At 40.9% G+C, this 26,672-nt stretch overlaps 1 protein-coding gene across 7 annotated transcripts in view; it reads right to left on the reverse strand.

Moving 5' to 3' along the window:
* Positions 1–26,672, reverse strand: part of CAPN13 (calpain 13) — a 175,878-nt gene that overhangs the window by 144,946 nt on the left and 4,260 nt on the right. For 3 of the 7 annotated variants that reach the window (XM_074395689.1, XM_074395686.1, XM_074395688.1), the window contains exons 2-4: positions 23,194–23,366; positions 3,976–13,652; positions 2,725–2,852 (exon numbers count right to left, since the gene is read on the reverse strand). The gene's annotated coding sequence lies outside the window, so the exon portion shown is untranslated. Of the gene's footprint in view, positions 1–2,724; positions 2,853–3,975; positions 16,135–23,193; positions 23,367–26,672 lie in introns of those variants that run through there. The other 4 variants (XM_074395679.1, XM_074395681.1, XM_074395684.1 and 1 more) reach the window with 4 other exon arrangements.

A 26,672-nucleotide genomic window follows, 5' to 3' on the forward strand; every position in this document is an offset into this window, starting at 1 on the left:
TCTGAGTATAGGTAAACTTGTTTTAAGTCAATTTATATAATACCTGGTAACAGTCTCTGCTTTTCACATCTAGGCATCTGGCGAGGCCAGTAGGAAAGCGAGCACCACATGTGTACCCTGCAGTTCTTCGTCCTGACATTGCTGTAGGCACACGGATGGTTGCATGGGGTTTCTCTTTCTTCAGCTTGGCTGAGGCAGCCTCAGCCTGGCTGCCTCTCTTTTCTGGCTTCTGGGTAAATAACTCACGTTCTCGTCACTGCGCGTCACAGATAGGGAGTTTTCAGTGGGGTTCAATGTAATTGCTACCATCTATCACTTTAATAGCCTAATGAAGGTGAGATGTAATTAGAAAGGGTGTCAGTGGAATATGGAGTTTGTTTTACAATTATCTATACAGCCAGGGGGACCATCAGCACAGAACATTGCCTTTTAAAAGCCCACAAAACATGTGACATAAATGTTCATCATTGAATGACTTAAAGGACCTGTGGTCGAATTCTACTGTGTTTTCCTTAGCTCCTTTGAATACTGAAGCATTTGTTTGCATCAGGCAATAGGTGGGCTCCAAATAAGGTTGCATGGAAACCAAGTTTTTATACGTCAAATCCTCATTTGTTATTGACTTACATAAACATTGGCCTGTAGCACTTTGGGAGGCCGAGGCGGGTGGATCACCTGAGGTCAGGAGTTCGAGACCAGCCTGGCTAATATGGTGAAACCCTGTCTCTACTAAAAATACAAAACTTAGCTGGACATGGTGTTGGGCACCTGGAATCCCAGCTGCATGGGAGGCTGAGGCAGGAGAATCGCTTGAACCCAAGAGGCGGAGGTTGCAATGAGCTGAGATCGAGCCATTGCACTCCAGCCTGGGCAACGAGAGTGAAACTCCATCGCCCCGCAAAAAAATTGCCATGCTGTTTCTCTTTGCTTGACATCTCCTGAGCATCTCTGGCTGCCCCCTTCTTTGATGAGCAGTTAATTATTTCTAAACAAACATCATAATTGTCTAAGAGTCACTAGAGAAAGTATGGTTTCTATCACACCATTCTTTTTCTTAAAGTGAAGAATTTCTCTGATTTTTTTTTGTTTTGTATTTTTTGTTAATTTTAGTAAAATATGCATAATGTAAAATTAATCATTTTAATCATTTAAAATGTTTAATTCAATGGCATGAAGTACACTCAGAATGCTGTGCAAACCTCACCACTCTTCATTTTCAGAACTTTTCATCATCCCAAATAGGAATATGTGTTCATCAAACAATAAGTCCCATTTTTCCCTTCCTTCATTTCCTGGTAATCTCCATTCTACTTTCTGTCTCTATAAATTTGACTACTCTAGGTAGTAGTATTTACATGACTTCGCATAAGTGAAATAATGCAATATCTGTTCTTTTGTCTGATTTATTACGCTTAGCATAATGTCCTCAAGGTTCTTCCATGCTGTGGAATGTGTCAAAATGTCCTTCCTTTTCAAGGATGAGTGATATTCCACTGTATGTAATACTACATTTTGTTTACTCATTCATCCATCAATAGGCACTTAGATTGCTTTCACTTTTTGGTTATGGTGAGTAATGCTGCTCTGAATATGGGTATATAAAAGTCTGTTCAAATCCCTGCTCTTAATTCTTTAGGATATCTTTCCAGAAGTGAAATTGCTGAATCATATGTTAACTAAGTTTAACTCTGAGGAATACCAAACTTTTCCATAGGGGCTGTGACATTTTACATTTCTATCAGCAATGGATGAGAGTTCTAATTTCTCCACATCCCTCACCAACACTTGTTATTTTTTATTTTTTCTTCCTTTGTTTTTCCAATAGACATCCTAATGGGTGTGAACTGATATCTCCTTGTGGTTTTGATTTGCATTCTCCCCTGGGTTTTATATATGCAAGTCTCTCAAGTGGAGTTTACAGTCCTAATACCCAGTAGTAGCAAGGCCTCTAGGGGCAGAGTGAAGTCTAATGATCGGGAACATCCCAGAGCCTCAGCTGCCTAGGATGTAAGCCAGAGATACTTAGTTCTTGGTAAATGACAAGTAAAAGCACTGGATTATAGTTGGAACTGGGGAGAGGACCCTGGATTTGGAAATTAACAGATGTGGCCCTCATCACTATCTTGTGATCTTGAGTCAGTCATTCGGCCTCTTCAGATTTTAGTTTTTTCAGCTGTGAAACGGGAGCATGCTCTACTAAGAATTGTCAAATAATGTGATGATGTGGATGCAGCTGGCACAGTTCAGCACATCAGGTCCTCAATAAGTACTGTCCAGCTACAGAGTTGCTTATAATTGTCCCTTGGCTTTTCCTGGGCTTGATTTTTGTAAGAACACACTTTATAAATCCCATGAGGCCACACAGGCCACATTATATATTCCCCAGTATGGTGAATATTTAATATATAATGCATACACTCATTGCTCAGACTATAGTTTTTAATCTAAGACCAAAAGGGGAAAAGCAACAGAAAGAAAGGCAGACTCTAAGTCAGCAAGACTAGGGAAAATAGCACAGAGGAAACAAACTTAACAATGTCAACAACATACCTGAAACTTGAAGAAGAACATTAGTCACTTACATGTGAGAGTACTCTGTGGTCCAAAGAGCATTTTCTTATCCATTATTTTCACTCATTCTCAAATGAGAATGTGAGAAAGGGATTATTATCATTCTCATTCACAGATGAGCATATCAATGCTCAGGGAAGGTTAGAGACTTGCCTGAGGTCCAGAATCCAGAGAGTGGTGGGGCCTAAACTTGCACCTGGGTCTGCTGAGGCCAGGACCTTGTCTACTTTGATGACAGTTCATTTTGAGCACCTTGACTCAAGCCCATTCCAGGTTCTGGTCTAAGGGTAGGAAGACAAGCAACAGAGACCAAGAGACATAAGGGCCTTTTCTTTTACCTCCAGAATGCTCAAAACTTCACTATCCAGGTAGCTTACTGCGTGATCTATTATACTAATGTAGGAAGGTTTGCTGAAGTGGAATTGTGGATTCTCCTTGATATTGTATCTTTCATATTCTCTCAAACATTCATTCAACAAATATTTGTTGGAATCAAACTCAGGCCAATTCTCTGGCTCAGCTGTAGAACAACCACCATCCCTAACCACCATCTCTGTCCCTCTGAAACCCCTCCCCAGAGTGCCTCCCCACTGCCTTCGTTTAAATGTGGTTTATCCTATAGGAAGAAATCAGCAGCAAACAGACTGCTGGATGACTGACCCTTATTTAGAAGATACTGTCAGTGGGAAGAACATTGCCACCAGATAATGATCACTGGCTGCTAGATAAATGCCAGGGCTTGTCTCCTGATGGATGTTGTGCAGGAAAATAACAATTACTCAATGTAGCTTTGTTGGATTGCTGTAGTACTCATCCTTGCAAGGGGGCACAGACACCCTTTTGGGAACTGAGCTACTGAAGACTGAGTGCAGGCTCAGTTTAACACCTTGTGCCCAGACCAGGAGAACGGAGATGCTAAGTGGTCCAGGAGAATGGATAAAGGAGGCTCCACCTCCAACTTGCATGACTCTGGAGTGACTTCTTGACTTGACAGTGCCTCAGTTTCTCCAGCCTATACTACAGTGGTTGTTACTTGCAACCCCAGGCTGTTTTAAGGTCTTGGAAAATACTTGAAACCAACATTAGGGTGTCAAATAGCATTTCTAACACTGGTAAAGTGCAGACCTCAGTTCCGTTTTCACAGCTGGGCTGGCAGTGGAAGCAGAGGGGTTATAAGGTGCTAATGGTTTGGATACTTGACCCCCTTCAACTCTCATGTTGAAATTGAATCCCTAGTTTTGTAGGTGGGGCCTAATGGGAGGTATTGGTCACGGAGGTGAATCCCTCATGAATGAGTAGGCGGTGTTTTCCATGACTGAGTTTTTGCTCTTTTAGTTCCTGCCAGAACTGATTGTTAAAAAGAGCCTGGCACCTCCCTCCCCTCTGTCTTGCCTCCTCTCTTACCGTGTGATCTGCAAATGCTGGCTCTCCTTTGCCTTCCACCATGAGTGCAGACAGCCTGAGCTCCCGAAGCAAATGTGCGTGCCATGTTTCTCCTACAGTCTGAAGAACAGGAGCTGAAGAAACCTCTTCTCTGTATACATTATCCAGCCTGGGCCATTCCTTTATGGCAACACAAACTAAGACAAAAGGAAAGAGCTGACTGGGGCATGACCTGAAGCCAGAGGTGAGAGCTCCCCAGGTGTGAGAACAGCAAAGATAAAGTAATGTGGAGCCCAATTTTCCTTTCTGGGCAAAAGAGCACTGGATTTGGAGTCAAATTTAGATTGAAATCCCACTCAGCCACCTATTGGCTATGTGATTATAAGCCAGTTGAGTTTCAATTTCCTGATTTTAAAATGGGAATGTGACTCTGTCCATGTGTGAATTATTACAGTATCCTCCTAACTGGCCTCTGCTTTCCCCTTGACCTGTCTTCAGTCAGAGCTGGAGTGAGTCTTCTAAAATGCAGGTCAGATCATGACACTCCTACACGTCAACCCCCAATCACTTCACATTTCATAGGGTACAAGCTAAAGTCTGCAATGGCTTAAAAGGCCTCCCAAGACCAGGTCCCTTGGTGCCTCTCTGACCTAGTCTTCTACTCTGCTCATTCCCCTCAACTTCCTGGCTCCCTCCCTGGAGCTCAGAGTTTTTGCTTGGTCTCTTTTTTCTACTTAGAACACTCTTCACTCACATGTTTGCATAGCTCACACCCTCATATTCAAATGTTTGCTCAAATGTTTTCTTCCTCTTCTTCCTCTATTTTTTTTCTTTTTTTGAGTTGGAGTCTCACCCTATCACCCAGGCTGGAGTGCAATGGCAAAATCTCAGCTCACTGCAACCTCTACCTTCCAGGTTCAAACGATTCTACTACTTCAGCTTCCCGAGTAGCTGGGATTAGAGGGGCCTGCCACTATGTCCAGCTAATTTTTTTTTTTTTTTTTTTTTTTTTTTTTTTTTTTTTGGTATTTTTAGTAGAGACAGGGTTTTACCATGTTGGTCAGGCTGGTCTCAAACTCCTGACCTCACAATCCACCTGCCTCGGCCTCTCAAAGTGCTAGGATTACAGGTGTGAGCCACTGTGCTCGGTCTCAAATGTTCCTTCTTAAGGAAGTCTACCTCACCATCCTTTTGAAAATTGAGTCACACCTGTAATCCTAGCACTTTGAGAGGCTGAGACAAATGTATTGCTTGAGCCCAGGAGTCTCTACAAAACCACATCTCTTCAAAACCACATCTCTACAAAAAGTACAAAGAACTAGCCAGGTGTGGTGGTGTACACCTGTATTCCCAGCTACTTGGGAGGCTGAGGTGGGAGGATTGCCAATCTTTACTGATAAAATTAAGTTTATCTCCAGTTTTTTACCATTACAGATAATGCTGCAATGATCATCTTTGTATACTGTATATTACTATTTCTGTGGGATAGAAACCTAGAAGTAGATGTTCTGGATTAAAAAATATCCACATTTTACATTCTGGTTAAGGACTCTCATTGTCTTTAATGGTTCCCAGAAATTAACTGGACCAATGAATGTTTCTCTCCAATAACATCTATATGGAAATTTTCTGTTACCATATTTTTCTTCAGTTTGAGGATTCTCAAACATTGTAGCCTGAGAAAGTAAGTTTAGAACATTTTTTCCCATGAGCTTAAATAATTAACCTAAAAACTAGTCCCATGACACACTGGGATCTCACTGGGAAAGCACCCTTTGTAAGCAAAACATGCTTGCTTAATAAGCATCCAATGTTTGCCATTAAGTATAAGGTGAACCATAAGATTTTTTACCATGCCTTTTATTCATTTGAGGAAGTTAATCATGGGCGTTTCATTTTGTCCAATTTTTTTTTTCTGTTTTTATTGGAATGATCATATTACTTTTCTTCTTTATTCTGTTAATGTGGTGAATTACATTGATTTTCAAATGTTGAAACAACCTTGAATTCCTGGGATAAACTCTACTTATTCATGACGGATTATCTTTTTTGCAGGATTTGACTTGCTAATATTTGTTTTTGATTTTTGTATGTGTTCATGAGGGATATTGGTTTGTAATTTTATTTTCTTGTCAATAGTTTCTCAGATTTTTGTAACAGACTTGTGGTAATCTCATAAATTGTAATGAGGCATGTTCTTCTTCTCTAGTTGTGTAAGATTGGCATTATGTGTGTCCTAATTTTGATAAAATTCAACAGTGATACCATATGTATTGAGCTTTTTGTGGAAAGGTTTTGGATAAATTTAATGTCTCTAATAGATATAGAACTATTCAGATTTTCTATATCATTGATGTCAGTTTCGGTATGTTATGTTTTTCAAACCAATTTTTCCATTTCATCTAATTTAACAAGTTTGTTGGCATAAATGTGTTTATAATATGTGCAGATTATCATTTTAATGTCTGTGGCATCTGTAGTGATAACATAGGCTTTTTGTGTTTTCCTAATACAGTAGCTTGTGTTTTCTCTTTTTTTTCATTGATCAATTTGCTGGGAGTTCATTGATTTTATTAATCTTCAAAGGATTAAATTTTGGCTTTGTTGGCTTTATTTTTTTGTTTTATATTTAATTAACTTCTGTTTAAATCTTTATTATTTTGTTTTCTACATACTTAGGGTTTAATTTGCTTATTTTTCTTATGGTGGAAACTTAGAGCATCAATTTTAAATCTTTATTATTTTCCAATACAGACATTGGCAATGAATTTTCTTCTAAGTGCTGCTTTAGCTGCATCCCAAAATTTTAATATATTGTATTTTTATTATTTTGTTTAAAATATTTTCTAATATTCCTTGTGATTTCTTCATTGACTCATGACTTATTTATAAGTGTATTGTTTACTTTCTGTTTGAGGCTTCCATATAAATCTTAAACTAGATTTCTAATTTAATTATGTTGTCAAAAGAGAATATACTCCAAAAGTCTTTTGAAATGTATTGAGATTTATTTTGTAGTCCAGCACATTTTATCTTGATGCCTATTTCATGTGCACTTGAAAAGAATACATATTTTGTGTTGTTGAGTATAGTATTCCATAAATTTCAGTTAGATCAAAGTAGATGCTAGTGTTGTTTAGACATGCTATGCCCTTGCTGATTTTTGTCTCAGCATCTACCAATCATCAAGAGAAGTGATACTTAATTTGTCCATTTCTCCCTTTAATTTTGATATGTTGTATCTTTGTTTCATGCACTTTTAAAGTCTATAATTAGATACATACATATTTATGATTGTTATAGTTTCTTGGTGAATCATTTTTATCCTTACAAAATGTAATATTATTTATCTTAAACTCTACTTTGTCTCATATTAATAAGGCCACTCCAGTTTCCTTTGATTAGTGTTTTCATGCTGTATCTTTTTTTAGTGTTTACTTTCAACTTTTCTGTTTCTATGTATTTAAAATGGGTCTCTTGGTAAACAGCATACAATTGAGTATTGGTTTTTATCCATTTTTACAATCTCTTCCCTTTAATTGAAGAGTTAAATCATATAACTTTAACATAATTATTAATATTATTGAATAGAGGGTATTATTTTGATATGAATTTTTTGTTGGTCTAATCTGGTTTTTGATCTTCTTTCTGTCTTCTTTGGGATTAGTTGAATATTTATTACTATTTCATTTTAAGTTCTCTACTGATTTTTTAGACATAACTCTGCATTAGTTAATTTTCTAGGGACTGCAGTATAAATCCTTACATTGTTACAGAAATTAGAGCAATTATTCTGCCATTTCATGTAATAGGTAAGAACCTTGTAGCAGTAGTTTCATTCAGCACCAATTCCCAATCTTCTAGTTATAATTATCATATAGCATCCTTTGTGCTATTATTGTCATGTATTTCACACTTACATGTTATAAATTCCTTACATCATATAATTTTTTTCTTTGTCTCAAAAACATCATGAAAGAGAAAAAGGATTTTTATAATTTATTATTTTATTTTATTATTATTTTTAGTTCTGGGGTATATGTGCAGGATATACAGATTTGCTACATAAGTCAACATGTGTCATAGTGGTTTATTGCACCTATCAACCCACCACCTAGGTATTAAGCCCAGCATGCATTAGCCATCCTTTCTAATAGTCACCCCTCCACCTGACAGGCCCCAGTGTATATTGTTCCCTACCCCGTGTCCATGTGATCCCATCATTCAGCCCCTACTTATAAGTGAGAACATGTGGTGTTTGGTTTCCTTTTCCTGAATTAGTTCACTGAGGATAATGACTTCTAGCTCCATCCATGTTCCTACAAAGGACATGATCTCATTTCTTTTTATGGCTGCATAATATTTCATGGTGTATATATACCACATTTTCTTTATGTGGTCTATCACTGATGGGCATTTTTGTTGATTCCATATCCTTGCTATTGTGAATAGTGCTGCAGTGAACATATGTGTGCATGTATCTTATTGCCGGGGACTACTGGGTTAAATGGCATTTCTGGTTCTGGCTCTTTGAGGAATTGCCATATCCTCTTCCACAACAGTTGAATTAATTTACATTCCCACCAACAGTGTAAAAGCATTTCTATTTCTCCACAGCTTGGCCAGCATCTATTGTTTCTTGACTTTTTAATAATGGCCATTCTGACTGGCATAAGATGGTATCTCACTGTAATTGTGATTTACATTTCTCTAATGATCAGTGCTGTTGAACTTTGTTTTCCTATTTTTGTTGGCTGCATGAATGTCTTCTTTTGAGAAGTGTCTGTTCATGTCCTTTACCCACTTTTCAATGTTTTTTTTTTTTTTTTTCTGGTAAATTTGTTTGAGTTCCTTGTAGATTTTGGATATTAGACCTCTGTTGGATAGATAGATTACAATTTTTTTCCCCACTCTGTAGGTTGCCTGTTCACTCTGATTATAGCTTCTTTTGCTGTGCAGAAGCTCTTTAGTTTAATTAGATCCCATTAGTCAATTTTTGCTTTTGTTGGAATTGCTTTTGGCAATTTCGTCATGAAATCTTTGCCCATGCCTATGTCCTGACTGGTATCGTCTAGATTTTCTTCTAGGGTTTTTATAGTTTTGGTATTACATTTAAGTATTTAATCCAGCTTGAGTAATTTTTGTATAAGTTATGAGAAAAGAGTCCAGTTTCAATTTTCTGCATTGGACAGCCAGTTATCCCAGCACCATTTGTTGAATAGGGAATCCTTTCTCCATTACTTGTTTTTGTTGGGTTTGCCAAAGATCAGATGGTTATGGATGTGTGATCTTATTTCTGCATTCTCTATTCTGTTCCATTAGTCTATATGTCTTTTTTTTGTACCAGTGCCATGCTGTTTTGATTGTTGTAGCCCATAGCATAGTTTAAGGTCTGGTAGAGTGTTAAGTGGGAAATATATAGCACTAAATGCCCACATAAAAAAGCTAGAAATATCTCAAATTGATACTCTAGCATCACAACTAAAATAAATAGAGAACCAAGAGCAAACAAACCCCAAAGCTAGCAGAAGACAAGAAATAACCAAGATTAGAGCAGAACTGAAGGAAATAGAGACACAACCCTTCAAAAAATCAATGAATCTAGGAGCTGTTTTTATTAAAAAAAATTAATATAATAATCCACTAACTAGACTAATAAAGAAGAAAAGAGAGAAGAATCAAATAGACACAATAAAAACTGATAGAGGGGATACCACCACTGACCCCTCAGAAATGCAAACAACCATCAGAAAATACTTTAAGCAGCTCTATGCCAATAAATTAGAAAATCTAGAAGAAATGGATTAATTTCTGGACACATACACCCTCCCAAGACCAAACCAGGAAGAGATTGAATCCCTGAATAGACCAATAACAAGTTCTGAAATTGAGGCAGTAATAAATAGCCTACCCACCAAGAAAAGTCCAGGGCCAGATGGATTTACAGCTGAGTTTTACCAGAAAAACAAAGAAGAGCAGATACCATTTCTTCTGAAATGATTCCAAACAATTGAAAAGGGGGGACTCCTCCCTAACTCATTATATGAGGGTAGCATCATCCCTAAACCAAAACCTGACAGAGATACAACAAAAAAAAAGAAAACTTGAGGACAATATCTCTGATGAACATCAATGCAAAAATTGTCAAGAAAATACTGGCAAACTGAATCCGGTAGTGCATCAAAAAGCTTACCTGCAATGATCAAGCTGACTTCATTCCCAGGATGCAAGGCTGGTTCAACATACACAAATCAATAAATGTAATTCATTACGTAAAAGGATCCAAAGACAAAAAACACATGATTATCTCAATAGACACATAAAAGGCCTTTGATAAAATTTGACATCCCTTCACCTTAAAAATTCTCAATAAAGTACGTATTGAAGGAACATACCTCAAAATAATAAGAGCCATTTATGACAAAGACACAGCCAATATACTGAATGGGCAAAAGCTGGAAGCATTCCCCTTGAAAACCAGCACAAGAAAAGGATGCCCTCTCTCACCACTCCCATGCAACTTAGTATTGGAAATTCTGGCCAGGGCAATCAGGCAAGAGAAAGAAATAAAGGGTATTCACATAGGAAGGAAGAAAGTCGAAATGTCTTTGTTTGCAGATGACATGATCCTATATCTGGAAAACACCATTGTCTCAGCCCAAAAGCTTCTTAAGCTAATTAGCAACTTCAGCAAAGTCTCAGGATACAAAATCAATGTGCAGAAGTCAGAAGCATTCCTATACACCAACAACAGGCAAGCAGAGAACCCAATCATGAATGAACTCCCATTCACAATTGCTACAATGAGAATAAAATACCTAGGAATACAGTTAACAATGGAAATGCAGGACCCATTCAAGAACTACAAACCTCTGCTTAAGGAAACTAGAGAGGACACAAATAAATGGAAAAATATTCCATGCTCATGAATAGGAAGAATCAGTGTCAGAAAAAAAGTCTTTATCCACCAATTTATCATCTCTGGTGCTCTTTATTCCTCTCTATAGAGTTAACTTTTAATCATGAGTCATTGTCCTTCAGCACTTCCTTTAGCATATTTTGTAGCATGTTTGTTCATGATAAATTTTCTCAATTCCATTTATCTGAAACTATTTTTACATTTTAATTTTTGAGGGACTATGTTGCTGGTAGAGAATTTTGGTTTGATAATGTTAGATATAGTGAACTCCAAGTTTCTCTTCAAAGAATCAATATGTCATTATGTTTAGCTCTCTTATTCTTTAATTCTCCATTTTAAAGTTTAACTTCCTTGTGGTTTCAGTAAACAACCTTTTCCACCAGTTCTAATCAGTAGTTCACATCTGTTCCCCTGGTCCCCTGCTTGATCCATCCTGACTCATCCAGGTCACCTGCTGTAACCTGAGTCACCTTTAGTTACCTGTTCCATAACCATTTTTCCCACCAAACCACTCACCCAGTCTGGCTCATACCCCTGCTCTCTTTAAAACAGCCATTCGCATAGACCTTGTGGCCTAACCCTAGCCAATAGGGGAATGACACAGCAGTAAGGTCTGCATCAGGGATAAGAACTTCTTCCCTTCCACTGTTCAAGTGTGTGCTTGCAGCTGCTCCATCTATGCAACTCACCTTTCTATAGAAGTAAATTGCCTTGCTGAAAAAATTTATATTTGAATGCTACTTCCTTTGTGGCACTGAAAATTTACATATAACAATAATTTTACCTTTCAGCACTTTTAAGATGGTGTTTTTTTGTCTTCTGGCCTCCAGTGTTTCTGCAGAGGAGTCAGCCTTCATTCATAACATTTGTTCCCCCATACTTAATGCTTCACTTTCCTCTGGCTGCTTTCAAAATTTTCTTTTAATTGTTGTTTTAGCATTATATGATGAGATGTAGTTTTTATTTTCCTTTTTAGTCTGCTTGAGATACACTGAACTTTATAGATCTGTAAATTTATATTTGTATCAAATTTAGAAAATATTAAGCCATTATTTCTTCAAATATTTTTTCTGTCCCATTCTTTTTCTCCTTTTCTGCCTTTCATTTACACATACTTTGTTATATTGTTTCACTTTCTTACATTATTCTATTGCTTTCTGAGGCTCTGTTAATATTTTTCAATATTTTTCACCCTATTCTTTAGCATGGATTATTTATATTGATTTAACTTCAAACTTGTGAATCCTTTTTGACGTCATCTACAATATTGTATTAAGTCCAGCCAGTAAGTTTTTCATTTCAATTATCTTATTTTCATTCTGATATTCCATTTGGTTCTTTTTTTAGATGGTCCTCTTTTCTCTGCTGAGGTTTTATATATTTTCATTCATTATCTGTATATTTTCTTTTAAGTTCCTGTACAGATTTACAATAACTGTTTTAAGTCCTTTTTTTGCTATTCCAACAACTGGAATCAGTTTCTATTGCCTGTTTTATTTTTTTATATTGATTATGTGTCCCCATACCTGTTTCTTCATGTCTAATACCTTTTAATTTTACCCCAGATACTGTGGATGGCATGCTGTAGAAACTCTGGTTTATTATCTTTCTTTCTCATGTATTGAATTTTGTTGCAGCAGGTAGTTAATATGACTAAACTGAAATTCCAAACTGTCTTTTCTGAAGTGAATATCAACCAGTTTAACTGCTAATTCTTTTGCACCTGGGCTGCTTGGAGTCTCCCTCACACATGTACACTCCTAGCTAATTAAGAATTTGGGCAGGATCTATAAGAATATTTTGGGTCTCTACCCTTTTTGGGCTTCCTCTTTTCCAAGATTTAACTTCTTAGTTTCCATGATTTATCTTCTCAATTTCCATCTTTTTGACAGGCCTGAAATCTGTTCTTTAACTCCTCAAGCCTATAAAATTGTGGCTTCCTGGTTGACTTTTAGCCTCTCTATATTGTGTATTCTAGACTGGGAATAAAAGACAGGTGCCATAAGGTGAAAAGCTGTATAAATGTGAATCTTACAAGCCCAGTTTGCTTCTTCCAAGGCTTACTTCTTTTCTGGTTTCTGCCTGCCTTTAATCACCTTTCAGTGCCTTTGGGTGGTTTTTTTGCTTGTTTGCCCAGAGTTTGTAATTCTACCTGCAGAATGGTTAGTCTAAAACAAGCTACCCTACCATGGAAAACAAACACCTTTCAAAAACACCATTAGTAATTTTTCTTCTTTTGCAAATAGCCTGTTTTATCATCCACTCTTTTCTATTTGTCTTTTTAATTCATATTTTCTTATTAATCTATAAATTGTAGCTGATGAGTTCACTTCTGCATCTGTTCTAATCACAACCTATTTAAACTAGCTGGTAAAATAGCTTCTGTTTCACACTTGAAGCAGAACATAGAGGATGGCCTAAGAGAACATTTGCAAATAAATCATGAACATAAATATGGAGTTACAAATCACTTCAAGGTGGTATCGACCTACACACTATTGTGTAAACCTCTGTATTTAGAACTTGTAGTGTCCTCATGGATAGGTACACATGACGCTACCATCCCTGTCCCCAGAGCAATTTGCTTAGGCTATTGTTTCTACTGCAATGTTGTACTGACCATTTTAGCCCAAACATACTCACCATGCTGTATATAGAACAATGATCACTGACTAGGGCATCAGGATGCCTGGATTTCAACCTTGGGTCTTCCACATCATAGTCAATTTATAGGAACCAGTTTCTCTAACTTTAAAATAGTCACAGTAACAGTATTGTGCTGTGGATAGAATGAAGGAAATGAAATGTCTCACAACATGTGGCACAGAGAAAGAGCTCAACAAATGTTGAATCTGAATTCTTTCTTGAGTTCTGATCTATCCCAAAGTGGAGAACAGAGGTGAAAGATTCTTGGCTTTAGGTGCTGCACATTATGCCAGGGCAAGAGATGTGAATATGGGTGGAGGCAGCAGCCCTGAACAGGTATATGAGAGAAGAGGAAGCAGAGAGCTTGGGGCTGAATTTCTCCAACCACTAGAGTTTGCATTTTCTCTCTGGAGCAATAATAAATAGTTACTGCTTTAACTGAAATTTACTGCTAAACTTCAGATGGTCTGTCATACAGAAATATTATGGAAGTAGAAAACAAATACAAGCGACTTGCTTAATATAACACAGCTAGTAAGGTGAATTTTGGATTCAATTTCTGGCCTATGTTACCCATGATGCCACACATTTTTACACACACGAATGCACCTAACAGAGAACCTGGCTTATAAAAAGAGCTCAGTACATCCTGATATCTGAATCTGAATCCAACTTTCTTTACAAGGTATCTTCCAATGAGCCACACAGAGTGAGACTGGGGACTCTGGAGGACAATCTAACCATGGGGCCACCATGTTTCTTTGCACCCAGCTGGTACTGCCCTTAGTAGGGCTGGTCTCTGGGGTGCTGGGCAGTAAATCCTTAGGGGCTGGAACCCTAGGAACAGATTTTCTTCCCATCTGCTCAGCTGTCTAAACTATAAGGCCCTGGGGGAGGCCTCTGTGGGATGAGAAAGTCAGAGCCACAAAATGAGTAGGAGAGGTTAAGAGAGGGCCAACGAACAAAGGAAAGCTCCTTGGGGAAGAGCACAGCCAGCCGTGCATCCTGATAAGCATGGCAGCCTGACGTTTGCATAGTTATCCTGGCACTGTGCTCACCAGTTAAGGTCCCATAGGTATTTGGTTGGTTCCAAGATGCCACCCATTCCTGCTGAGTGAAGATCAAACAAGTCTCCTCTATGGATCAGAGGGCCATAAACATGTGTTTTCTCAGGCAAAGAAAAAAAAAAAGAGCTACAGATCATCTTGAGAGTCTCCAAAAATATAGACCAAGGTCTCAGGGTCTAGTAACCCTTGCGGAGCTGAGGACATATTACGTCTGAAAGCACTAAAGAATGTGCACAGGCTTAGGATGAATATAACCTAGTTTATGAAAATAGAAAATTAAAAACTGAAAGATGAGGAAGGGGGTAATTCTGTCTACAGTAAGATTCCTCAAAGGGTTCCTGTAAGCAGTGAGCTCCCTCGCTTCCATTAAAATATTATTTGATGTGCAAAATTTTAATTAGATCTAACTTTTTCAGAACACATCTAATATGGATCTAGCTCCCTGGCTTGCTGTTGATTTCATTTCCTCACATTTCTTTGTGATCCCTTGTCAGGTGCCATTCTGGGTCTTATGCTAGGTACAAGAATGTGGAGGTAAGGATCAGGCCCTGAGCTCCCAAGTCCTTAGCCCTCTTCCTTAGGAGGTTGCTCCATGGTAAGGGAGTTGGACATTCCTCAGCTTTTATTTTTCTGCTGGGAGTGTTAATATCTCTCCCACCCCAAAACTTGTCTCTGGCGTGTTGTCAGGTGAGCACAGAAACAGCTTTTCTCTACCGTCTTCCCCTCTCTCCACAGAGGAGGAGCAGGGTAATCACAGTCTTCCCCTGAGACTAGTGACCATGAAGACTTCAGGGCAGACAGACTGAGTCCAGACTGGCAGCCGCTTGGAAACAAAGCCCTGCTCTGTGGCTGAAGAGTCACAGCATCTGCCTGAAATGTCTCTGGTCCTACATAGCCATCTTAAAGCAGACTTCACTCTGCACCTGGAAGAGATAAGGGACCCCACAGGGTGTGGAGGAGGACAGAGAACAATTCAAAGTGCTGGTAAAGGGCGTTGGTGGGCTCGAACCCTGATTTCTGAAGTTTCTGCCTTTGTCTGGCTTCCTCTGACGCCCTGGCCCACCTCCTGATGCAGGGCCAAGTGAGATGCCCAGACGCCGATAGGAAGAGGTGTGAGAGGAGCCCCCAGCTAGGTCAGGGGCATGGGGCTCAGCTCTGTCTGATGGGCATGACCTTGGGCAAGCCTCTGTCATAAAATGCCTCGTAACTCCCCATCTGAACTGACTCTTCAATGACTGGGATTTGTCTTTCTCTCTCTTTAAAAAAAAAAAATCTCCAGTGTGTAGTATGTGCCTGGCACTACATCTTTAATAAATTTTGATTAAATGAAATGTGGGATGAAGGTTAAATTTTTTTTTAATAGCAATGGTAAAGTGAAGTCCTACACAAAAGGGGAGGGGCTGGATATGCCTCTGGGGCCCCTTTAAGTCATCCCTCTTGAATCCATTCTTATCTTCTACCCTCTGCCTTTTCAGCTGCATTTATTCTTACTAATACACTTCCTCCCATCAGAGGCTAAACTGGAAAGTTATTCATTGTTCATGAACACTTTTGAATAATGTTTCAAGTATGTTTAATACACTAGAGGGAAAGGAATATTTGGAGAAGATGAATTTTCTGCATAACAGACCTAGACTTGGAAATTACTTTTATTTTTTAAAAAATGGTTTCTCGTTATACAATTTTTGAGTGCAAGAGACATGCATTTACACAAAGTCTTTAAGCTTTTGCCATGGTCCATAGTGATGCCTTTGTATGAAATCTTATGCACTTCTCATTTTACATCTCTGCAGCACGTGAGCTCATCAAACACACTTCTGGAATTCTCTCCTCTTGCCACTTCCTTGACTGTTTATCTGATTCTACTTCTCCCAATTGGATTGCTCCATTTATTTTCTATCTCAGTTGCTCTTTGCTGTGTCCATTTCCTCCTCCTGCCCTTTAAACACTGGGATTCCCTGGGATTCCTTTCTTGGCCCTCTTGTCTCCCAGGATGACCTCACTCCCTTATGAGGTGGTCTGACCTTGACATGCCTGTGACCTCCACATCTTTCTCTCCAGCTCTCACCTCTTCTGCAGCTCCAGGTTCAAATTTACAACCTCCTTGGATAGCTCCAGTTGGGTTCTTGTTGTTGCTTGAAATTAAATTTGGACAAGAAAAAAATATTTGCTTTTCTTCTCACTCACCCTAACCTCCTTCCCGACCTGTGTTTCTTGTCTCAATGAATGGTTTTGCCACCCACTCAGGCATTCCGGGGCAGTCTCTAAGGCTGCCTGCCCACCTGTATCTCTTATCTAGATAAACTTAAATCCTATGGCTTCTACTTGGTAATATTTCTAATTTGTGTTTTCCTCCCCATATCCATTAGCCCTCCCCTAATTCAAACCCTCTCTCTTTTTCTTGCAAGAACTTTACAAAAACCCAACTGGGTCTTCCTTCTTCCTCTCCAATCTGTCTGCCATACACTGATCCATTTCATAATTGTTTTACTGGCTGCACCTTCTTCTAGGATTGTTGTCCTTCCAAATAAGTGGACTCAGAGAGCCACAGGACTGGCAGGTGTCTGGGACAACACCTCCACTCATGCCCCTCTGCACCTGAGACTGCGCCTCCCTTACCCTACCTGGGGAGGTGGGATGAGAGTGTGCCACACTGGTCTAGGTGTGGCAGAAGGTGACAAGAAAGCCTCCTTCGATTTTTCTCATTCTCTTTGTAACTCCCACTCAGTTGGAAGTAAGTCCAGTTTTTAGATCCAGCTTCACAATTAAGACTTTAAAAATCCTTTGTTAAGGAAAATTACAAAAATATGGAAATAGAAAAGTATAATATGTCCCCAATGAACCATCACTCAATTTCAACAATTTTTAACTCATGGCCAATCTTGTTTCTTCTCTGCACCATGCAATTCCCCTCCCCTACTTTGGGATATTTGGAAGCAAATGCAGAACTAAGACATTGGATTTTAATTGAGCTGAAAGACTGGGGCATAAGCCTTTTGTGTGTCACCGCCATGGTGCCCAGGTGTCTCTTCTCAGCACCTCCCCATCTGGGCTCTACAAGGGACCCTTGATTTAGCCTGTGGCTAATAGTGGCTCATGTCCTCCATGGTGACACCACATCCCTCTCCCTGAGAGCTGAGGGAAGTAGTTGGGGGCCACATGCCTGGTATCCCTGCACAGAGCCAGATTCCTCCACCCAAGCCTCTAGCTGCCTTCTGCTGGAAGAGTTGGAGCAACCAGTAGCACCCACCACCTCTCCAAAGCACTAGGGTGCTCATCAGACAGCCTTCCCAGCAAATGCTAGGATCTAGTCCTGAGCTTAATGAGGGGCCCAGGGAAAAGGATCAGCAGCAGAACAAAGGGGAGGAACCCAGATTCTTGAGAGTTTAAGTAGAAAATATGCTATCCAGGTACATGGGGACCTGTTGCAGGGACTCAACAGTGCAGTTTGAGGACAGGAACAACGGCAACCAAGCCACAGGTGGCATATTAGAGGTATATTGTGTCTCACTGCTGGAAGAGAGGAGTGTCAGGCCAGAAACCGCAGTGAGTGTTTCATTTATCTAGGGCCTCCATGTAGCCTTTTTGTAATCAAAAGCATTTGCAGGGCTCTGGGCTCAAGATACAAATTTGCATATTGCTTTACATAAGTCAGCATATGGAGTTCACTCACCCCTAACACCAAGAAAGGGAAATTAAATTCAATTAGATTAATTAGTACAACTGATTGCAAATTGTTTTCAGACCTAATATTAAGGGTACTGCATGCAGGAAATACAAAATAGATTTTTTTTTTTTTTATTTGGGAGGAGGAAGGAGGAGAAAGGATGGGAGGGGGAAGAATGGGAGGGGTACCTTGGCAGCCCAGCCAGTTATGCTGGGGGGAGTCAGGGAGGTATGCAGGGCAGGTGGGAGGAGGGCGTTCACGCATTTCCATAGGATAGTTCAGGCTCCCTGTTCCACTCGTCCCTATCCCACCTCTCCTTTATACAGATTACTCCTAGGCAGAGGCTGATTTACCTGGAAGGTAATAAGCTTAGGTTGAGGGCCACTCTCTGGCATGGATCTATTCCAAGCCTCAATCAACACTCAGTTTTGCATTTGTAATTTTAAAGTGAGGCCTCATAAGTTACATTTTAGGTCCCTAAAAGCCTCCATCGTCCCTCCTATTCTACCACGGTTTCCTCTCTTCTTCACCTCCTTTGCTGGCTCACTTCTCCTCTTTCCTTCCTCGTTTCCAGGAATTCAGGGTTGGAGGAAAGGGCTCAAGCAGAGAGTTCTTAGGGTGGGTGCTGGGAACACCGCCTCCAAAGTACACTTTGCCAGCCCTGCAGAGCTGTGGGTCCGCTGGGCATAGGTCTGGCCCTGTCTGGCACCAGCCAGTCCTGACACCCAGCCTGGCACATAGTGGTAGCCTCTAGCTTAGAACCCAGGGTCAGGTGTTAAGCGGCCTACCCTTATCAGGTGCCTGTCCTGGACTCAGGGCAGATCCTGTGCCCGGGGTTCATCTGGTTGGGTCTTCCCCTCCCTGGCCTGCTGTGATGCTCGGACCATGAAGAAGATGAGCATTTGCCTTTTACCCTGAATGGACTCCCAGGGCCGGTTCTGGGAGGGGACCTCTCTCAAGAGGTCCAGCTCACTTGGCTGAGCCTGCCTCTTCCCCCGGCCTCCCAGTCCTGCCTAGCATGTTCCTGTCACTGGACAGATCATGGGAATTGGGAAGCTGAAGAGCCCCGAACACTCCTGCTGCCAGTCCTCTTCCCCCAGCCCGGGTTCCCTGCCCTTCCCCAATAGCTAATGTCCCAGCATGCCTAGGACTGACTCATCTCAGTTTTGATAAAAAGAAATTCATCCACTTCCTTTGTCTTTGCTTTCTGGGTCTGGTCCCTTTTGATGACATAGGGAGGGCCAGTACATTCCCCAGGGAGATGTATGGCCTGTTCCCTGATCCCCTGACTTCTTTCCTTCTCACACACTTTCTAAGTGACATTCCATATACGGGCTTTTTGCAGGCTGACATGCAGTTGGTGGAGCAGTGATTGCTGGATGGTTCAACAGTGTCCTGGAGACTCTTCCACCTGATGCAGGTTGGGAGAATTTATTCATTTGTTTATCTGCCCATCCAGCAAACATCTATTATCTCCCCTGTGCTGGTGTGAGATGATCCAGGGGTGGACACATAAAGTAGGCTTATGTAAGGGTGGTTAAGAGAAGTCGAGAAATGCCATAATATGAAACAGAACAAGACAAGTTTTCAAGAGAGGTTGTTCAGCTGTAGGGAGGGCATATCTGGTTGGGCAACCACGAAAGACTTCAAAAAGGAGCGTATGCAAACTGGCCTTTCAGGTGGGCAAGATGGTGAGAGGTGGGGTGGAGGGGAAGGACCCACCATGCGGGGACCAGAAGCAGTCACAGGAAAAGGTAGTGAGACCACCAGGGAAACAGCCCAGGTGTCAGGTCATCCTGGAAACTCGCAGCGGTTCTGCTTGGCCATGGCATTAGAATCTGGTTAGGGAAGTAGTTGATGGATTTGGAGAGATTGTGAGCAAAGGCAGACTGAGAAGAAATGAAGTGGAAGGAATGGCCTCAGGAAGGAGGTAGAGAGCGGATGGGCACAAAGGCCTGGGACGTCAAAGCCCTCTTGTTCCTTCTCACGATTTCTCCTTTCCTGCTACTCCCAACTGATGGTGAAGAGGGAAGCTGGAAGGCCCCCAACTCTCTGTCGCCAAAGCTTGGCTCTGCTCAGTCCAGGCCGAGGCCTCCATGCCTGTTTCGGACTGGACACCCAGTCCTTTCTCATAGCCAGAGCTTCCCCTTTGAGCTCCTGAATTCCTCTGCTGGGCCTTGAACTTTCTGAACACACTCCCTTGGGCATCCGAGAAGTGGCTCCCCATTCAGGCAGCGGCCTACTCTGCACAGTGATAAGTACACTCCTGACATTGCTAAATGGTTGTCTGCTTCTAATAAACCCCATGCTGGTGGGTGCAGCATGAGAGGTAATATTCGCTCTTCCTGGCTGCCTCAAACCATAGTTGGGATTATAAAGACGCATGAATCAGAGATGGCAGCCTGTAACAAAAGCTTTATCTCCAGCTGTTTTGCTCATTTTCTAAACAACAGAACATTCCCTACTTCCCCACCCGCTCTGCTTGTTCTTTTGTGTTTGAGATTCATCATCAGCCAAATGCTTTGGTCTAAACCCCCAGGTTTATACAACAATTGAGAGAGAGAGAGAGGCCAGAAATGCCTGAATTCCAGGAAGCCGCGCTGTGTCCTGTGGTCACTGGCTTTTGCCTCTCCTGGCTGCCCAGGTGGAGCAGCTGCTAACTTCCCACCTGAAAAGCGGATCTCGGGTTCCTCTCTGCCTGGCTGGACGCTGATCATTTTCCCTGCTGGCTCTGACCCTGCCTGTCTTCCAGGGCTAAACCTGCTCCAGGAGCACTGGCCCTTAGGGTGAGACTTAGCATGAGGTCCCCCTTGTACCAAATAACTGAGCTACCACCAGATACCAAAAATTTGCCCCTTGCTTTCCTTATACCTCCATTTAAGTAACTGGGAGCTGTCTTGGTCCCTGCCTGAAGCCGTGGTTGTTCTAAAGTCCTCAATTACTCTCTTATTTTTCTTTTTAGAGGTGAAATTCACGAAACAAAAAATTAGCCTAACCATTTTAAGGTGAACAATTTAATGGGCTTTAGCACCTTCATAATCTTGTACAACCACCATCTTGATCTTGTCCCAAAGAAAACCTTGTACCATTAAGCATTTACTTTCCATTTCCCCAGCCCCTGGCAACCACCAGTTTGCTTTCTGTCTTCATGGATTTTCCTGTTTTGCGTATTTCATAGAAATGGAATCACACAATATGAGACCTTCGCAAAATGTTTTTGAGGTTCATCCATATTGTAGCCTGTATCAGTACTTTACTACTTTTTTTATGATCCATTTTAAATTTATTATATGAAAACTTTGTATTGTAAAGTATATTATATACCTAGAAAGTACACAGCTTATTAAGTGTATAGCTCATGAATTCTCTTTTCTTCTTTTTTATGTCTGAATAACATTTCATTTTATATGTATACTACAATTTGTTTATCCATTCATCCATTGATGGACATCCATTGGAATTGTTTCCACTTTTGGCTACTGTGAATAGTGATTCTATGAATGTGTGTGAATTGAATGTATTTAAGTAGCTCTTTTCAGTTTTGGGGGGATATATCCAGGGTGAAATTGCTGGGTCAAATTATAACTGTATGTTTAATTTTTTGAGAAACTACCAAACTGTTTTTCACAGCAGCTGACATTTTACACTCCTACCAGCAATGTATACATCCTTGCTAATAATCTTTTCTTTTTTAAAAATTAATTTTTCATATTATAGCCATCTTAGTGATGGTATCTCATGGTAGTTTGACTTGCATTTTTCTAGTAATTAATAATGCTGAGCATCTTCCCATGTGCTTGTTGGCCATTTGTATGTCTTCTTTGGAGAAGCATCTATTTAATTCTACCTATTGTGTTGTCTTTTTGTTGTTGAGTTGTAAGAGTTCTTTATATATTCTGGATACTAAATTCTTATCAGATATATGATTTGCAATATCTGTGGATTATATTTTCACTTTCTTGATAATGTCTTTTGATGCACAAAAGTTTTATATTTGATGAAGTCCAATTTATCTATTTTTTTCTCTTGTTGCTCATGCTTTTGATGTGATACCTAAGAAAGCATTGCAAAATCTGAGGTCATGAAGATTTACTCCTATGTTTTCTTCTAAGAGTTTTTGGTTTTGGCTTTTACACTTAGGTCGTTGATTCCTTTTGAGCTAATTTGTGTTAATGGTGTGAAGTAGGGTTTCCTAACTTAATCATGACTTCTGCTCCCACACCCACCTCAGCTGGGGGTACAACCTGGGACCTGTAGTCTGCTGGCACTTGTCCTCAATGCCTGTACTGCTGTTTCTTTCCCTGTATGACCTTTTGGTCTGGGATACCCTTTTACCCTTTGTCAGCCTCTATGATATGAATTGCTTGCATGGTCTGCTACTTAATTGGATTGGAATCCACTAGATGGGGCTTCCTCTCAGTCAGCCTGCTAGGTCTATTCCTTCCATTCCAGAGCATTCCTGTCATAGGTCTGAGCTGAGCCCTCTGCCTCCCCTAAGACTGAACTAGCTTGTATACTCCAGCAGTATCTTGTGACAAAACCAGATTGCATCAATAAAATGTAGTGGACTGAGGGCATAGGCTCTGCAACTGGGACCCAATACCAGCTCTGCCACCTACTACATGAGTGACTGCAGAGAATGATGTAATGTTTTGTGCCTCAGTTTCCTCATCTGTAAAATGGGGATACTGTAATGATTACCCCTACTTCATAGGGCTGACGTGGTAGAGAAGATAAGTTAATATTAAACAAGGGTTAAGAAGAGTGACCAGCATGTGGCAAATGCTGGATGAAGTGTTAGCTCTTATTAATAACGTCTACATGTACCACTGCTTGCTGGGAAAGGTATTACAACTGGAACAACAGTTTAGCATGGATGAGCTCATTGTTTACCTAGATGCAGGGTTGGGAGGCAGTGGATGGGAATGGAAGTTGCCTACCTGAAAGGAGAATAAACCCGTTCCTGCCAATGGCCATCTGCAGGCAACTAGGCATGAGGAAAGGAGAGAGGAGGATGCAGGGTTCCAAACTAGTCTTGCTCGTTGCAAAATTCTGGTGATGTCTCCTAGGTTAGATAAATCTGCAGCAAATTCAGTCACATGACACCTGTGATCTAATACAAGAGACAGAAAGCAGGAACCTTAATTTTGTTGAATTGTCGTGAGTTGCCTTGTCTCCCCACTTCGCCCCCACCTCTCAATTTGCCTGCTGTTGAGTTCTGGGTGAATCTTATTATCTTCCAATGTGATTACTTACAGGATTGTGTCCTGGGGCCAGAATCACAAAGATCCCCCCAAGTTGCCTGTAAAGAAGCCTAGGAGTAGGACTCCTCCCTGTTACCACCCCTGCGGCTGAGTCCTTTTCTGAGTTGCAGATGATTCATTCTTGGGAGGGAGGTTAGCCACCTGGATTTATTGTCTGTCTAGATAGACTCTGTGCAGCACGACCAAAATAAAGGGGGAGAAAAATAGAGCTGTCTCAGCAAAATCTGCTGAATTCAAATTAACAAGAAAATCTTGTAACTAATGATCAGAAATTAAAATGTACTCAGGAGCTGCGGTGTTTAACTGAATAGCAGGGCTGCAGGGTACACTGTGCAGCATAGTGGAACTTGGAACAGCTCCTACTCTCACTGCTGCAGGGACCCAGGTTAGACTGTTCACAAGCTTGATTAGGTACGAGGCCAGCCCCCTAACAACCCAGGGGTACTGCCCTGAACAGGGACTGCTCCCCTTACCCTGGCCCTCCACTTCTCATTAAAGATGCTTTACCTTTGTGTAGCACCCCACTGCTTACAATTCATATCTCATCAGATTCTCATGACAACCTTGTGGGACAGGAGAAGCAGCTTCATCCTACGTCTTTCCATTTTGCAGAGTGTACACTGAGGTCCAGAGAGGTTATGCTAGCAAGTGGTAGGGCTTGACCTGGGACTCAGGTTTTTGAATTACTGGAATTCCTGTACAAAGGCATCCTGCACAGAACAAATAATCTCCTCTAACTTAGCTTTTCTGTAAACCTAGATTTTCATGTATTGTGTACTTAAAGGCCTTTGTACCACAGCATGCTGGGAAATACTGGAGTCTGAAGGGCAGGAGTATGGCTGTTTTCTATATTTTAAATGTTAAAAATGGCTTTCATTAGAACAAAAGTCAAATATTTTCTTGCTTACCTAACTCAAAAAGCACCTAACAAGTTTCACAAAACAATTTGGATCTGGGGCTGCATTGAACCATGAGTATTTTTAGTCTTAGAGTAAATGTCTCAGAAAGCTTTGGGGAATGAAAAAGAGGGATGTAGAAGGAAGTGAACCCATGGTCTCCCGATGCCACTCTGCATTTCAGACAACTCTCCTGGTCACCGAAACATCAATATCACGGTTTACCACAACAGTAATGGTCACCAGTGACTGAGGAGCCTGGTGGTCTACATGCTGAGGGCAGGGACTCACAGGATGATTTGAGTTTTATTTGCAGATTTCTCCCTGGGAAGACAGAAGATTGTTGCTCCCAGAGGAGAGAGCTGCATTCTTCAATTTCAGGGAAGCAGTGCGACATACTGAGAAACGCAAAGAAATCAGTCAGGAGATTGAACTGCTATTCTTACTTTTAGCACTTAGTAATCTTGAGGTCTTGAGAAAACCATTCTTCTTCATACCTCATTTTCTATATCTCTAAAATGGGCATAATGATGCCTCCCTTGTAGGGTTGTTAAAAAGTCTCAAATAATATATGTAAGTGAATATATATGCTGTGCTTATCCTGTAGTAGAGATTCAGTGATGAGATACATGATTATTAGTAGAAATAGTAAATAGTAGTACTTGTATTGTAATAGCAGGAGGCATATATGAAGTATTTTCTAGATTTGGCTTTTCCTTCTATGACTATGCAAAAATGTTCTTCCACTAAAACTCTGGCTGAAATCCTATTTCAGTGTGAAACCTCCCTGAGATGCCAGTCTGAAGCTATCACTTCCTCTTCAGTGTTTCTTGCCTGCATCTCTCAGAGCAAACGTACCTACCAATAGCATCCTTTCTATTCACTGGACCTGGAGGCATCAGGATGCACAGGAGGCATTAGTATGGTCCAGTCAGAGTGGGAAAAGATATTAGGACTTGAGTGTGTGCGGGTGGTTGGCAGGGGGTGGTGGGCGAGGGGTCAGGACATGAGGCCTGGCAAGGACAGGCACATCCACAAAGGCAGCCTGAGATCAGGAGGCCAGTGAGAGGACAGAGGAGAGTCATGCTGGGAGGACCATAGCTGAGGGATCATGCAAAATCCAAGTCTGGTATTTAGGCTCTGTCTAGGCAGGGCAGTGGATCAGCCCAGGTTCAAATGGGAAGGTAGTTGGCACCAGGGACATGTGGCCTATGATATTAGAACCCCAAATTCAGGCATGAGACATGGGAGGAAAGGGCACATAGATCCCTTCCAATTAGTAGGTCACCAGAACCACCTAGAAGATTTTTCTCAAAATATAGATTCCCAGGCTCCAGCCACTGAGATTCTGAGATTCAGATGCGCTGTTGGAAGAGATTATGGGCTTTCCTGTTGTGTGAGTGCCTGTGCTCACCAGGTGATGACTGAAGAAGGCTTCGTCATAGCAGTGGCCTTGAAACTTAATTAGAGACTTCATAAAGGTTTACTAACAGGTGGGAGGTCTTCAAGGCACATAAAACAGATGCTCAGAAATTGAATGTGATAAAACAAACACTTGGTGAAGAAAAAAATTAAAAAGAAGAGCAAATGACACCTTGAGGCTCAAGAAGCCAAGGTCAGCTTACACAAAAAGAAAAAGGGAAGCAGCATTTTCCAAAGAAAGCTTCATGCGAAAATGCAGCCATGAACCCTAGTTCTCTCTTCCGGCTGTCCTGCATCAGTGCTGCCCCCTTAGACAGACTCCCACAAAGAATAGCAGTGTCTGCCTGACAAAGCAGTTAGTGCGGATGGGTAAGGTTTAGATTCATGCCCCCTGTTGATTCAGTCTATTTTTAAGTGACTTCCTCCTGCATTATGAGGAAAGTCTGAGGCTCTCCCTAAGAGAATGAGGGGAGACCACAGTGAGGACACCAGTGCCAAGAGGCTTTGGTTTATCAAAAGCATTTATTTGTTGTTTTTTTTTTTCCATAAAAATGTGGTTTCTGCAATGTGGTAACCTTGCTCTATTCCTCCACCTTATATCCAGAAAGTCAAGCCTGGCATAAATCTCTCAGGCAGGAAACGATTAGATTGTTCTCTAGAGAAACTGGAGAATCCAAGAGTGAACACCTACGAATATTGACTGTTGTGATCCCACCAATGAAAAGGCCAGATAACCTTTAATCACCCTATGGTTCAGCTCACCAGATGGTATGTGCTGCCTAAGGAACCAGCATTTGCAGCTGTTTTAGTGCCTTGTTTTTAGAAATACACTTACAG

This window comes from Saimiri boliviensis, chromosome 1, assembly GCF_048565385.1.
Source record: "Saimiri boliviensis isolate mSaiBol1 chromosome 1, mSaiBol1.pri, whole genome shotgun sequence".
NCBI classification, from domain to species: Eukaryota; Metazoa; Chordata; class Mammalia; order Primates; family Cebidae; genus Saimiri; species Saimiri boliviensis.